Raw genomic sequence first — 15,726 nt, 5'->3', positions numbered from 1 at the left:
GCAAGCAAACAGACAGAAGACTTTAATCTGCTGCTACACTTACATAACACTTTTATAAATAGCTTTTCTTGTAGAGCAGACAGGCTTTAAATGAACCCTGAACTCTTTTAATTAAACCATCAAAATCACTTAGAAACAATATGGCTGTTAAGAGAGAAACAGGACCCTCAGGCCTCTACTTCTCACATCCTCATGGAAAAAAGCTATTTAAAGTAAACAGTACACAAACGCATTAATCCAAATAGATGTTTTTTTCCCCCCTTTGACAACACTTAAAATGACAGCAATCAAGAAATAATTCGGAGCTACACAGGAACAGATAGAGGCCATGAACATATGCATGTCTGCAATCACAAATGTACTATATAAGGACAGAGAAAAAGAATATGCAAAATTCACATAAATATGGCATGGAAAGAAACATTATTAGAAAACAAAATCCTGGACTTGACCACTGAAGTCATGTCTATCTGACATTTATCCTTTATACCACAGTGCTGTTGAATGTTTGATTCTGACTGGTCAGAAAGCAACAGATAATTCAGATATCCCTTGATAAGATAAGATTTTTTTTGTGTTTAGCTGCTGTAAACAGTGATAACAGGAATGAACTTGTTTTGCAGACATTCCACAATATTAAATGTAACTATAAACAGATAAAAAGTATAATGTCATTCAGTAAAAATGTAATAATTTTGTCATTGACAAACTGCTGTGGTATAAGAGAAATAAGACACTTCAAGACATGCTTTTATAGGAAAATGTACAACAAAGTGTTTAGACAGAAGGGGAGTCTGAAAAGTAAAAGTGTCCAAGTTTAATCCATAATACGTGATGCTCTGTGAGTGCAAGCAGTGCCTTTACAATTTCAGGAGAAAATTCAATAAATAGAGGGGATAATATTGAGAGAAACAAAAATCATACATTAAAACACTTTTCCATATACAGTCATGTGAAAAAATAAGTACAACCCATTGAAATTGTTGGCTTTTTGACACATTTGGACAAGCAAACATTTGATCCTCTTTGAAACATTGCTTATAAATAAAGTTGATACACTATCAAATGACACATAAAACTGACATTTTGTAATAATGTTCACAATTTAAATTAACAAAACAAAACAAAAAAACCCAGATCAGATCAGTCACATGGAAAAATTAAGAACATCCCTATATTTATCACACCTTCAAATATATAAAATTAGAATCAGGTGTTCACAATTGGGTGCCGGTGATTAGAACCTTCTTAGGGAGTGCAGGTGGAATCAGTCTTATTTATACCCCTATCATATCTATTGTCGGGTGTTCTCTTGACTATTGAGTTGTCATCATGCCAAGATATCAAAGAGTGCTTGAAGATAATGTGAGGCCATCTGTCTGAAAGTTGAACCGAAAGTGGACCTTTCAACATGATAATGATATTAAGCAAACTAGCAAATCCACCAAGGAATGGCTCAAAAAGAAGGAATGGAGGGTTCTGGAACGGCCTAGTCAAAGCCCAGATTTGAATCCCATTTAAATGTTTTGGGGGATTTAGAACAGGCAGTATGTGCAAGAAAACCCTCAAACATCTTGCAGCTAAAAGTATATTGCATGGAATATTGGTCAAAAATTTCCACGAGCGTGGTGGACAAGTATGCAAAATGCCAATAAGTTATTTCTACTAGCTTCTGAGGCCAAGGGTGTACTTACTTTTTCCACAGAAGAATATCACATCTATTGATATTTCAGTTGAATAAATGATTGATCCTTTGTTCAAGTATATCAACTTCATTAATAGGCACTGTTTCAAAGATGATCCAGTGTTTGCTTGTCCAAATATGTCAAAAATGCCAACAATTTCCATGAGGTGTACTTATTTATTCACATGACTGTAGATACTCTGCAATACTGGATAGGGCCACATTGCTTTCAAAACAGCCTCAATTCTTCATGGCATGGATTCTACAAGATGTTGGAAAAATACCTCTGAGATTCTGATCCATGTTGACCAGCAGTGTAGCGCTAAAAAATAAAGGTAGCTTATTATTACCCAATCAGTGGTGAAGCTACGTGGTGGCCATGGCTGGCCCAGTGCCACCCGTTTTGCAAAGCACTCGGACAACACTGACAGGTTAATTTTTTTCTCACCACTCCAAGTCCTATGACACTGACAGTCTGCATTATTAGAATGAACAGCAGCAAAACACCCACACGGCACAAATCTCTTTGTGTAGGAGGCTAGGGGCAGTAAAATTTAATTTCGGTAGCATTAGTCCAGCGATGTGCAGCGTAAGCAACGCAAGAGTACACTGATCAGGTGAGTAAAAACCATGGGTGTAACCTGGCCTGGGCAAGATTTTTCCTTTATATAAAACAAACTTTGTTTGTCACTATGAAGTTTGAAGGTTTGTCAATATGTAACTGAACGACAGTAAAACCTCAGTGTTGTAATTTTCTATCTTCAGTGAATTGAGTGTTGTATTTTATCTTCAGTGAATGGTGGCAAGACCAATCAGACACTGTTTACAGGAAAATATGTGGAAAGACTTGTCTTATTGGCTGACAGGTCTCAATTCTGCCAAACACTAGCTCACACAACAGTTAATGTGAGGGAGAAGATAAACCTATACGGTAATAGTTTCGTTATGCCTCCCCTTGGCTAGCAACACCAAACTAGCCTAGTATCATGTTAGACAGCCAAAAAGTTTAATATTTTATCGACCTGGTAGTCCTGCAAACAGGACCCGAGGCAAGTTTTATGATAAATCCAAATTTTTGTCCAATTTTCACACTTCTAAAAGCAATTAGCTCTCACATGCAAGGAAAAAAAATGCATGAAGTAGGTTCAAACCTATTTAGAAGTTGGTTTAAAAAAATGATGGGCAAAAAATCTTGGCTCAGCATCGGATGATTAACAGTCCAGCTAACACACCTGGAAAAAAAAGGTGTTTTTTACCACTACCGTTTCATGAAAGTTTGTTCAAGTTGAGATGCTGCGACGTTTCATCAGGAGAAACAACTGTTAGCTTACGATTAATCACATACAGTATCTCACAAAAGTGAGTACACCCCTCACATTTTTTTAAATAATTGATTATATCTTTTCATGTGACAACACTGAAGAAATGACACTTTGCTACAATGTAAAGTAGTGAGTGTACAGCTTGGGTAACAGTGTAAATTTGCTGTCCCCTTGAAATAACTCAACACGCAGCCATTAATGTCTAAACCGCTGGCAACAAAAGTGAGTACACCCCTAAGTGAAAATGTCCAAATTGGGCCTAATTAGCCATTTTCCCTCCCCGGTGTCATGTGACTTGTTAGTGTTACAAGGTCTCGGGTGTGAATGGGGAGCAGGTGTGTTAAATTTGGTATCATCGCTCTCATACTCCCTCATACTGGAAGTTCAACATGGCACCTCATGGCAAAGAACTGAGGATCTGAAAAAAGAATTGTTGCTCTACATAAAGATGGCCTAGGCTATAAGAAGATTGCCAAGACCCTGACACTGAGCTGCAGCACGGTGGCCAAGACCATACAGCGGTTTAACATGACAGGTTCCACTCAGAACAGGCCTCGCCATGGTCGACCAAAGAAGTTTAGTACACGTGCTCAGCGTCATATCCAGAGGTTGTGTTTGGGTAATAGACGTATGAGGGCTGCCAGTATTGCTGCAAAGGTTGAAGGGGTTGGGGGGTCAGCCTGTCAGTGCTCAGACCATATGCCGCACACTGCATCAAATTGGTCTGCATGGCTGTTGTCCCAGAAGGAAGCCTCTTCTAAAGATGATGCACAAGAAAGCCTGCAAACAGTTTGCTGAAGACAAGCAGACTAAGGACATGGATTACTGGAACCATGTCCTGTGGTACGATGAGACCAAGATAAACTTATTTGGTTCAGATGGTGTCAAGCGTGTGTGGCGGCAACCAGGTGAGGAGTACAAAGACAAGTGTGTCTTGCCTACAGTCAAGCATGCTGGTGGGAGTGTCATGGTCTGGGGCTGCATGAGTGCTGCTGGCACTGGGGAGCTACAATTAATTGAGGGAACCATGAAAGCCAACATGAACTTCGGAATGCCTTTGGAGACTGCCTTGCTAAAGAAGCTGAGGGTGAAGGTGATGGACTGGCCAAGCATGTCTCCAGACCTAAACGCTATTGAGCATCTGTGCGGCATCCTCAAACGGAAGGTGGAGGAGCACAAGGTCTCTAACATCCACCAGCTCCATGATGTCGTCATGGAGGAGTGGAAGAGGACTCCAGTGGTGGCCACACAAAATATTGACACTTTGGGCCCAATTTGTACTCACTTTTGTTGCCAGACATTAATGGCTGTATGTTGAGTTATTTTGAGGGGACAGCAAAATTTACACTGTTATACAAGCTGTACACTCACTACGTTACATTGTAGCAAAGTGTCATTTCTTCAGTGTTGTCACATGAAAAGATATAATCAAATATTTACAAAAATGTGAGAGGTGTACTCACTTTTGTGAGATACTGTAGCTTAGCTAATGTTAGCTAAAGCGACTGCAACCGCTCACTAGCTAATTTAGAAAAACAAAAAATGTTAACACACATTAGTTTACATTATGAATGTCACTATTTTTTTGTAAGTAGCTATTCAATTTCATAATAATAAAAGTGTTTCTTGATAGGCGCGTTTGTCTGAACTGTAGAGATCATGAAAAGGGAAGCAGGGGAAGATACATTCATTTTTAAAAAGAGGACTAGTGAAAGGAAATTCTCTTATATCATGTACTCACATATTATGAACTGCTATCAAATAACTATGATGAATGTATACATTTAATTACCTCTTTGAATAAGCTGATCACCTGCCATCTTTATTATAGTAGACTTATTTTGTAGTATGACCCTGGGTGCTGTGTGTTTTGTCTAAATCTGTCTGGCCCCTGCACCAGTAGAAACTGTCCACGCACTGCATCTTATCAATGTTTATAAATACTCTTGGTTTGCATGAATAAACTCGGACATCCTCCATGAGCATGTATGTTCACTTAGGCTCCCCAGATCTGAAACGCTCTGAGGAAAACCACACTTTCTAGCTCATAGCAGCACAGAACTAAAGGTTAATAGAAGTAAATAATTGTAGAACAGGCTGAAAGGGCTGACGGAGATCTGAAGACATAAATATGAGATTTCTGAGATGAACATGACAAAGATGCAGGGGAAATTAATACTACAAACAGGGAAGAAGCAGGGGAAATATATGCTGCTAACAGAGAGAAGGAGAACGCTACAGAGATGGTGCAGATCAGAGATGAGCAAAAACACTCATGTAGTCAGTCACTGCCCACCAGGTACAGTGAGGGAAAAAAGTATTTGATCCCCTCCTGATTTTGTACGTTTGCCCACTGACAAAGAAATGATCAGTCTATAATTTTAATGGTAGTTGTATTTGAACAGTGAGAGACAGAATAACAACAAAAAATCCAGAAAAACGCATGTCAAAAATTTTATAAATTAATTTGCATTTTAATGAGGGAAAAAAGTATTTGACCCCCTTTCAATGAGAAAGATTTCTGGCTCCCAGGTGTCTTTTATACAGGTAACGAGCTGAGATTAGGAGCACACTCTTAAAGGGAGTGCTCCTAATATCAGTTTGTTACCTGTATAAAAGACACCTGTCCACTGAAGCAATCAATCAGTCAGATTCCAAACTCTCCACCATGGCCAAGACCAAAGAGCTCTCCAAGGATGTCAGGGACAAGACTGTAGACCTACACAAGTCTGGAATGGGCTACAAGACCAGTGCCAAGCAGCTTGGTGAGAAGGGGACAACAGTTGGTGCGATTATTCACAAATGGAAGAAGCACAAAAGAACTGTCAATCTCCCTCGGCCTGGGGCTCCATGCAAGATTTCACCTCGTGGAGTTGCATTGATCATGAGAACAGTGAGGAGTCAGCCCAGAACTACACGGGAGGATCTTGTCAATGATCTCAAGGCAGCTGGGACCATAGTCACAAAGAAAACAATTGGTAACACACTACGCCGTGAAGGACTGAAATCCTGCAGCGCGCGCAAGGTCCGCTGCTCAAGAAAGCACATATACATGCCCGTCTGAAGTTTGCCAATGAACATCTGAATGATTCAGAGGACAACTGGGTGAAAGTGTTGAGGTCAGATGAGACCAAAATGGAGCTCTTTGGCATCAACTCAACTCGCCGTGTTTGGAGGAGGAGGAATGCTGCCTATGACCCCTGGAACACCATCCCCACCGTCAAACATGGAGGTGGAAACATTATGCTTTGGGGTTTTTTTTCTGCTAAGGGGACAGGACAACTTCACCGCATCAAAGGGACGATGGACGGGGCCATGTACCGTCAAATCTTGGGTGAAAACCTCCTTCCCTCAGACAGGGCATTGAAAATGAGTCGTGGATGGGTATTCCAGCATGACAATGACCCAAAACACATGGCCAAGGCAACAAAGGAGTGGCTCAAGAAGAAGCACATTAAGGTCCTGGAGTGGCCTAGCCAGTCTCCAGACCTTAATCCCATAGAAAATCTGTGGAGAGAGCTGAAGGTTCGAGTTGCCAAACGTCAGCCTCGAAACCTTAATGATTTGGAGAAGATCTGCAAAGAGGAGTGGGACAAAATCCCTCCTGAGATGTGTGCAAACCTGGTGGCCAACTACAAGAAACGTCTGACCTCTGTGATTGCCAACAAGGGTTTTTAAACCAAGTACTAAGTCATGTTTTGCAGAGGGTTCAAATACTTATTTCCCTCATTAAAATGCAAATCAATTTATAACATTTTTGACATGCGTTTTTCTGGATTTTTTTGTTGTTATTCTGTCTCTCACTGTTCAAATAAATCTACCATTAAAATTATAGATGGATCATTTCTTTGTCAGTGGGCAAACGTACAAAATCAGCAGGGGATCAAATACTTTTTTCCCTCACTGTATGTAGGCAAGTTGCATCTGCAAACATAAAAAATAATTTATTTTTTTTCGGTCATTAGCAACTAAACATACAAATAATGTAGAATAAGGATTGTATCAAATTTATATTTTTAAAAAAAATGTTTTTATGTTTGCAGACAACTTATGTAATCTGCATACCTGGTGGGTATGTAGTTTTTTTTTTATGTAGCTTTTTGTCACTTTATTCTGAAATTATACTTTTTTTCTTTCTTTTGTATGGCATTAGAAATGGTAACTTTACATTTCTTGTGTACATTTGTGATCTATAAATTCTGTAGAATTTGTGGAATTTCTTTCTGTAGGGTTGACTGTTGGTAAAGCATGTCACAGTCAGTTTTTTTTTGCCCACCCCAATGAAAATCACTGGGTCTTACCTGGCCACCCCTGAAAAAAAGGTTCTTGCTACGCCCCTGTACCCAGTCAACGACCATCCCCAAACAGCGGCCAAAAAATGACAGAAGCCAGTGACTAAGTTTACACGCACATCAATATTCCAAGATTAATTGGAATTTGGAAATATTCTAATTAGAACTGAGTTATGTAAACACCGCAATCCTATTGACCATTTCAGATTAAAACAATTTTCAGACTCTCCAAATTCTAATTCCCACCTCTGGAATATGCCAGTTTTATTTTGAAATTTGTTGCACGTAAGCACTTTATTCAGAAAATCCACAGAAAGGAGAGATATATGTGCATACTCAGTCCACAAAGAATTGTGATAACAGATGTCTACAGATGCCTAGGCTGGGTATTTAGGAATGGCAACTCAGGCATAATTACAACAACCATGTATACAGGAATATTCTGATGCCTGTAAGCATATAAACATTGTATTCAAATATAGCTGCAACCCAAATATAGACCTTAAACGGAATTTGATGTGCATGTAAACGTAGTCAGTGTTTGTTTGGTCTAACTAGGTATCATTAGCCTGACTAAGACAACACATTACTAATGACTTAAAAAGCATTTATGATACAATTCGTCATCTTTTTCCATTTCTGTCAGTGCTTGAAGTTGGGGAAAAAATAGCTGCCAGTGCTCCCCTTGTTTCCATGTTAGCAATGTTTTAGTACTAGGGCAAGATATGGTTATCTTCCTCATATACTGTATGTATTATGATACATCACAATATAGCACAAATCATCATATTCATTTCACATCAAGATTGTTACTGCTACATGCAAATTATTTTACTATTTAAATGTAATAAAAGTGCAAATTTAAATAAATCACATTTGACACCAATTAAGGAAAAGCATAAACCCGTAATTTCAGTAGAGATTTTTTATATTTATTTGTAACTTTGCCAACACAGTATTTCTGTGTGAATATTTGAATATTATTCTACCAAGAGGAGGACTATAAAATGGAAGTGCTTTTCTGTGATCGTTTAGCCTGCATTGTAAAGCTAATAATAAAAGTTGCAATAGATATATAAATAAATTGTGATGCAACGCAATATCATAAATGGATGGTGTTTAAAGCAGCACAAGAGAAAGAGTACCACTGAGTACCGAGTAGTACACTTCAAGCCCAATTCAAGCACTTTTATTAATTTTACCTGACTGCTTCAGTCGATGACGGCAATGATGGTGGTTGTCAGGGGTAGGGAAGGGTGAAATTCAAATAAAAATGTACCAATTACAACAAAGAATTGTGAGTTTCACAAATAAAAGCATGTGATACTGTTAAATGGGAAGCGAACACAAGTGTAGGTTATCATACGGCGTATATGTGTGTATAGACCCGAATGCACCACATGATTGCATCACACAATTCCTGTAGATTTTTCAGATGCACTTTCATACTGCAAATCTCCTGTTCTACCACATCTCAAAGGTGCTCTATTGGATTGAGATCCAGTGACTGGGAAGGCCACTGAAGAACACTGTCATGTTCATGAAACCAGTTTGAGATGGTGTTTACCTTATGACATGCTGCATTATCATGCTGGAAGTAGCCCTTAGAAGATGGGTAAATTGTGGCCATGAGGGGGGTGAGCAACAGTACTCCAACAGTCTGTGGCATTCAAGCAATGATTGATGGGTAATAACAGGCCCAAAGTGTGCCAAGAAAACATTCCACACACCATTTCATCACCCCTACCAGCCTGTACTGTTGACACAATGCAGGCTGGTCCATGGATTCATGATGTTGGCACCAAATTCTGACCTTACCACGTGCCTCAGCAGAAATTGTGATTCATCAGACGAGATTGTGTTTTTCCAGTCTTCAACTGTCCAGTTTTGGTGAGCCTGTGTCCACTACATCCTCAGATTTCTGTTCTTGGCTGACAGAAGTGGAACCCGACATGGTCTTCTGCCGTAGTAGCCCATACACCTCAAGGTTCGAAGTGTTGTGCATTCTGAGATGCTTTTCTGTTCACTACAGTTGAACAGAGGGGTTATCCGGGTTACTGAAGCATTTCTGTCATCTCGGCCCAATCTGGCAATTCTCCGTTGATCTCTCTCATCAACAAGGCGCTTCCTCCGCAAAACTGCCACTCATTGGAAGTTTTTTCTGTATTGCACCATTCTGTGTAAACTCAAGAGACTGCTATTTGTGAAAATCCCAGGCGATCAGCAGATACAGAAATACTCAAACTAGCCTATCTGGCACCAACATTCATGTCATGGTCAAAATGAATAAGTTCACTTTTTTTTGTAATTGTGGACATTACCGGAAGCTGCTGGCATGTATCTGCATGCATTGCAGTGCTGCACACAATAGCCTGATTAGATAATTGCCTGAATGAGCAGGTGCACAGGTGTTCATAATAAAGTTCTCAGTGAGTATATATAGCTAAATTGAGTTACCTGTATTTATTTTCGGATGCTCCAAATATTTTATCTCGAAAAATATTCAAAAATTTCACTTACCACCACACTTAACCCCACACCCTTACACCTTAAAATCAAAGTCCTGTAGTGCAAAATATTTGCCCAAATTTCACAGTTGCCAATAAAATTTGGGGCTCAGCACTTATACCCCCGCACCCAACCCCCCCCCAGCTCAGCAACTACTCGCTACTCATGCCTACAGTCTACAACTGACTGCTGACACACTGTCATTTTCATGCATGTATGAGAAACAGCCAAAAGGAAATTCATTTTCAAATTCATCTACTCTCATGTGTTGCAGATCCCTGAACCCAGTTAATCATCCATCTATTTGTACGAAGCAAGCACAAAATGTAAGCACAGTATAATGCTTCTATAAGAAATTTGTGTATGCCATACACAAACAGTTGTTAGGAACTGCAAAAGTATGTTTGCAGACTGAACAGTTGCTACTCTTGATTATGATTGGTGAGGGAATAATTTAATAAACAAGTTTGAATAACACCCACCTTGTAGCGTTAGCATTATTATTAACTTACTCCACCCGATGCCGCCGTGGCTACACGAGCACAGTCTCAGGTTCAGGCGATTTTGCATGATCAATAAAAGATGGCAGTTTGTGAGATCAGCAAGTTGAGAGAAGCAGGTGATATAGAGTGTTACTCTTTCCATCATAATGGCTTCTTTGCAGTATTTGCACACTTGTTCGGATGACTGAGGTGATGAAAAGCAGTGCGAAAGTAGCTAAGCGCGGTGTAGTCAGATGCATTTTGGAGTTGGAGTTTTTATTCCGATTGTATTGTACAACTTTGAACAGGTCACACTCACAGGTGCAACTATATATTTTTTCACAGTCACACAAAGTACTTTTCAGTCACAAATGCGAGTGAAATGATCACACTGTAGGGCCCTGCTGACCGAATATGATGTTGATGTGATGAAATCTCTAGGAGGAGTACGTAAAAGTACGAGGCCTGGAAATGGCAAAAACAGAGCAAAATTTTTTTTTTTTTTAATCAAAATGGCTGACTTCCTGTTAGATTTAGGATATGGGTTCAAGAGACATTTTACTAAGCATTGGCATGTGACACACGTGTACCAAATTTTGCACATGTAGGTGAAACGTACAGTGAGGCACATTTTTTCAAGGTAGGTTGCACTATTGAACCATTTTGCCACCTTCAATTCTGGAACCCCAATCAGATGTAAATTTTCACGGGTTCTGACTCATGTGCAAAGTTTGAGTTTTCGGGTATATTTAGGCCCTCAAAATGCGATTAATTTGGAACAAGAAAAAGAAGAAACGGAGCAGATCCATTAGGGCCCCGCAGCAGCTGTGCTCGGGTCCTAATAATTAAAGTTGCAAGCTACGATGAACAGGCCCTCGCACTCGGGTGCACGTTGGGGATGCTCTGCCATGGGGATGCCATTCCATTGGTTTTCAAACTTTTTAGCACTTATGTTGTTAGGAGTGTATCACCATGTAAAAAAATAATTACTTCCTGTTGGCATCACAGTGTAAAACATGGCATTTCCTGTTGCCAGCAGGTGGCGCTATGAATGTAACTGAATATTGGCATGTAGATGCTTTCAGGCCAGGATTCGTATCAAACGTGATGTTTTGGGAAGATTTGGAATTGTATGCTTGAGTTATAACAACTTCCTGTTTAATAGCAGTAATAGCACACTTTAGCACTTAGCTAATTTACGTTTGGGCCCTCAAAAATGCGATTCATTTCGGATAATAATAATAATAATAATAATAAGGCACTTAATAGCACTTAACGGGGTGGACCAGAAATGAGGATGTGGGAGGTAGGCTTGGAACAACTCAAAAAGAGGCTCTTTATTTTTCAGTCTTTTGCTTTCACTTTTCAGCAAATCTCCCTCTCTCTCTCTCTGCACACACACATACATACATGGCTCTGTGATTCTTAGCTCTCTCACTCTCTCTCATGTGGCTCTCATCTCTACCCTTTTTACAGTATTCTTGCCACAATCTACTGAAACCCAGAACACTCGTTAGCGAGCCACTCCAAGCCGATCAAGCAGTTAATCAATGTGGGGCATTGGATACGCGTCCACACACGGCTTGGGAACCAGAACCACCGGACTAGACAAGTCACTGTGGGACTAATCGATTACCCCCATATCGAGTATGGGCTTGAGCTCCAGCCGCAACACATGCCAGAAGGCTATTGGAATATGTTTTGTGGACGGATGAGAGCAAAATAGAATTTTTGGTCTAAATAATAAGTGTTATGTTTGGAGAAAGGAAAACGCTGCATTCCAGCAAGAGAACATTATCCCATCTATGAAACATGCGGTTGGTAGTATCATGGTTTCGGTCTGTTTTGCTGCATCTAGGGTGGGAAGGTTTACCAGCACTGATGGAACAATGAATTCTGAATTATACCAGAAAATTATAAAGGAAAACGTCAGGACATCTGTATGTGAACTAAATCTTAAGCGAAAGTGGGTCATGCAACAAGGCAACAACCCTAAGCACACAAGTAGTTCTATCAAAAACAGTTAAAGAAGAATGAAGTTAATGTTTTGGAATGGCCAAGTCAATGTCCTGACCTTAATACAATAGAAATGTTGTGGAAGAACCCGAAGCAAGCAGTTCATGTGAGGAAACCCATCAACATCCCAGAATCAAAGATGTTCTGTACTGAGGATTGGGCTAAAATTCCTCCAAGCAGATGTGCAGGACTGATCAACAGTTACCAAAAATGTTTAGCTGCAGTTATTGGAGCACAAGGGGTCACAGCAGATACTGAAGGCTACTGAAAGGTTCACATACTTTTGCCACTCACAAATATGTAATACTGGATAATTTTCCTCAATAAATAAATGACCAAGTATAATATTTTTGTCCCATTTGTTTAATTCTGTTCTCTTTATCTACTTTTAGGACTTCTGAAAATCTGATGAGGTTTTAAGTCATATTTATACAAACTTTGTCAACACTGTACAGGAAAGTAGCTTCAGTTAATGTTCACATCAAATATCAGAAAGGGAAACAAGTGACTTTAACAGTGGCAAGGTTGTTGTTGCCAGATGGGCTGGTTTGAGTATTTCAGATACTGCTGATCTCCTGGGATTTTCACAGACAACAGTGAAAATGATTGAATGACAGCTCTTTGCGGGGAAACACCTGTCTTGATAAGACAGGTCAAAGGAAAATGGCCAGATTGGTTTGAACTGCCAGTAATGATATAGTAACTCAAATAATCACTCTTTACAACAATGGCGAGTAGAAAAGCATCTCAGAATGCACAAAATATCAAACCTCGATGTGGATGGGCTACAATAGCAGACAACATTGGGTTCCACTCCTGTCAGCCAAGAACAGGAATCAGAGGCCATCATGGTCACAGGCTCACCCAAACCGGACAGCTGAAGACTAGAAGAGAAAAAAAAATCACCTGGTCCTTTTCCAGTCTTCAACTGTCAAGTTTTGAGGAGTCTGTGCCCATGATAGCCTCAGATTCTTGTTCCTGGCTAACAGGAATGTATCCTAATGTGGTCTTTCTCAAGGTTTGATGTGCTGTGCATTCTGAGATGCTTTTCTTCTCACCACAGTTGAAAAGAGTGCTTATTTGAGTTCCTATTATTAGACTTCCTGTCAGCTCAAACCAGTCATCCACCTCATCCTTGTTTCTCATCAACAAGGTATCTTATCCTGCAGACCCTCAGCACACGATGTTTTTTGTTATTCCCACCATTTTGTGTAAATTGTTTAGATGGTTGTATGTAAAACGGCCAGATCAGCAGTTTCTGAGATACTGAAACCAGCCCAACTGGCACCAACAACCATGCCACAGTTAAAGTCACCGAGATCACATTTTTTCTTATTCTGATGTTTGATGTGAACATTAATTTAAGCTCTTGACCTGTATCTGTAAGATTTTATGGATTATGCTGCTGCCACATGATTGGCTGATTGGATAACTGTATAAATGAGCAGGTGTTAACTGCTGTCAACTCTCCTGTCAACTCTCTCCAGCCTGGGCATCACTGGAACGGTTCTGCGCTGGGTGGAATCCTATCTCTCTGACAGATCCTTCAAGGTATCATGGAGGGGAGGTATTTCTGAAACTCAGCAACTCACAACTGGCATTCCACAGGGGTCAGTTCTGGGTCTACTACTCTTTTCTATCTACACCACATCTCTAGGGCAGGTGATTGAGTCTCATGGCTTCTCATATCATTGCTATGCTGATGACACCCAGCTCCATTTGTCCTTCCAGCCTGACGATCCATCCATCTCTGCACGCATCTCTGCTTGCCTTTCGGACATCTCGGTCTGGATGAAGGAAAACCATCTTAAACTTAACCTGGCAAAATCTGAGCTTCTCGTCATCCCAGCCTGTCTCTCAATCAACGACAACCTCACTGTACAGCTCGGCTCACTCACACTCATGCCAACCAGGACGGCCAGGAACCTTGGGGTGATTCTTGATAATGGCTTGACCTTTGCAGACCATATCTCAGCAACTGCAAGGTCCTGTAGGTTCATCCTTTACAACATCAAGAAAATCCGACCCTACATCACCAAACAGGCTACACAGATTCTAGTCCAGGCTCTTGTTATCTCTAAACTGGACTACTGCAACTCACTGCTTTCAGGCCTCCCAGCCAGCTCCATCAAACCCCTTGAGATGATTCAGAATGCTGCAGCGCGCCTCGTCTTCAACCAGTCCAAGAGAACCCATGTCACACCACTCTTCATCTCCCTCCACTGGCTTCCTGTAGCTGCCCGCATCAAGTTCAAGGCCTTGATGCTCACCTACAAGACCTTGTCAGGAACAGCACCCTCCTACCTCAACTCTCTCCTGAAGGCCTACGTTCCCTCTCGCAATCTGCGATCGATTAGCGACCGACGTTTAGCAGTTCCAACTCAGCGTGGCGCTAGGTCCCTTTCCAAAACCTTCACACTAACTGTTCCTCAGTGGTGGAATGCACTTCCAATATCAATCCGGACCGCAGAATCTCTCACCATCTTCAAAAAACAACTAAAGACCCACCTCTTACACCCCTCTTACACCTCTTACACATGCACTTACACCCCTACTTTGCACTTTGCTTCTTCTGGAATTCAATTAATAGATCTCGTATGGTAGCACTTCTTGCATTGTTCTCTGCTTGATATCGCTTTGCTTGTATCTTTCTCATTTGTAAGTCGCTTTGGATAAAAGCGTCTGCTAAGTGAATAAATGTAAATGTAAATGTGTTCCTATTAAAGTGGACAGTGAGTGTAGATAGCACACATGCATGCTGCTTAAAATTCCAGCACCCACAATGTAAAATGTCTTCTCACATTCCTGCAACCTCCCATGTATATAGAGACATTACGAAGAAAAATAAAGCTTGGGAGGAATTAGCAGAGAGCTTTAAATACAAATACAAAGTTTGGCACATAACCTACATCAAACAACCTATTTTCAGACTTTTTTTCCCACTTTATTAAAATATTAGAGTACATTGTAAATACATAAACAAAAGTAAATCATGTGCTGTAGGCTATACATTTAGGCTATTGTGAGAAGGGCATTTCTCATCTGAATAAAAAAAAAGTATACAGTACACACCTACAAGCGACAACACTATGTGCTCACTCAAACCCCACAAGAGATGAAGTACATGCAACAAATCCCTTGGGGGGTGGGGGAACTTCCTTTATGGGAAAAAAGTAAAATAAATCTACTCTAAATCCATTTTTCAGACAACATACAGTGAGGGAAAAAAGTATTTGATCCCCTGCTGATTTTGTACGTTTGCCCACTGACAAAGAAATGATCAGTCTATAATTTTAATGGTAGATTTATTTGAACAGTGAGAGACAGAATAACAACAAGAAAATCCAGAAAAACGCACGTCAAAAATGTTATAAATTGATTTGCATTTTAATGAGGGAAATAAGTATTTGACCCCTCTGCAA

The 15,726-nt window shown here is 40.2% G+C and overlaps 1 protein-coding gene across 3 annotated transcripts in view; it reads right to left on the bottom strand.

Moving 5' to 3' along the window:
- Nucleotides 1–15,726, bottom strand: part of b3galnt2 (beta-1,3-N-acetylgalactosaminyltransferase 2) — a 59,196-nt gene that overhangs the window by 18,247 nt on the left and 25,223 nt on the right. The gene's annotated exons all lie outside the window — the stretch shown is intronic.

The sequence above is a fragment of the Ictalurus punctatus genome, chromosome 3 (genome assembly GCF_001660625.3).
Source record: "Ictalurus punctatus breed USDA103 chromosome 3, Coco_2.0, whole genome shotgun sequence".
Classification (NCBI taxonomy): domain Eukaryota; kingdom Metazoa; phylum Chordata; class Actinopteri; order Siluriformes; family Ictaluridae; genus Ictalurus; species Ictalurus punctatus.
The sequence above is the reverse complement of the archived record's forward strand: the minus strand, read 5'-3'. Positions and strand labels throughout refer to the sequence as shown.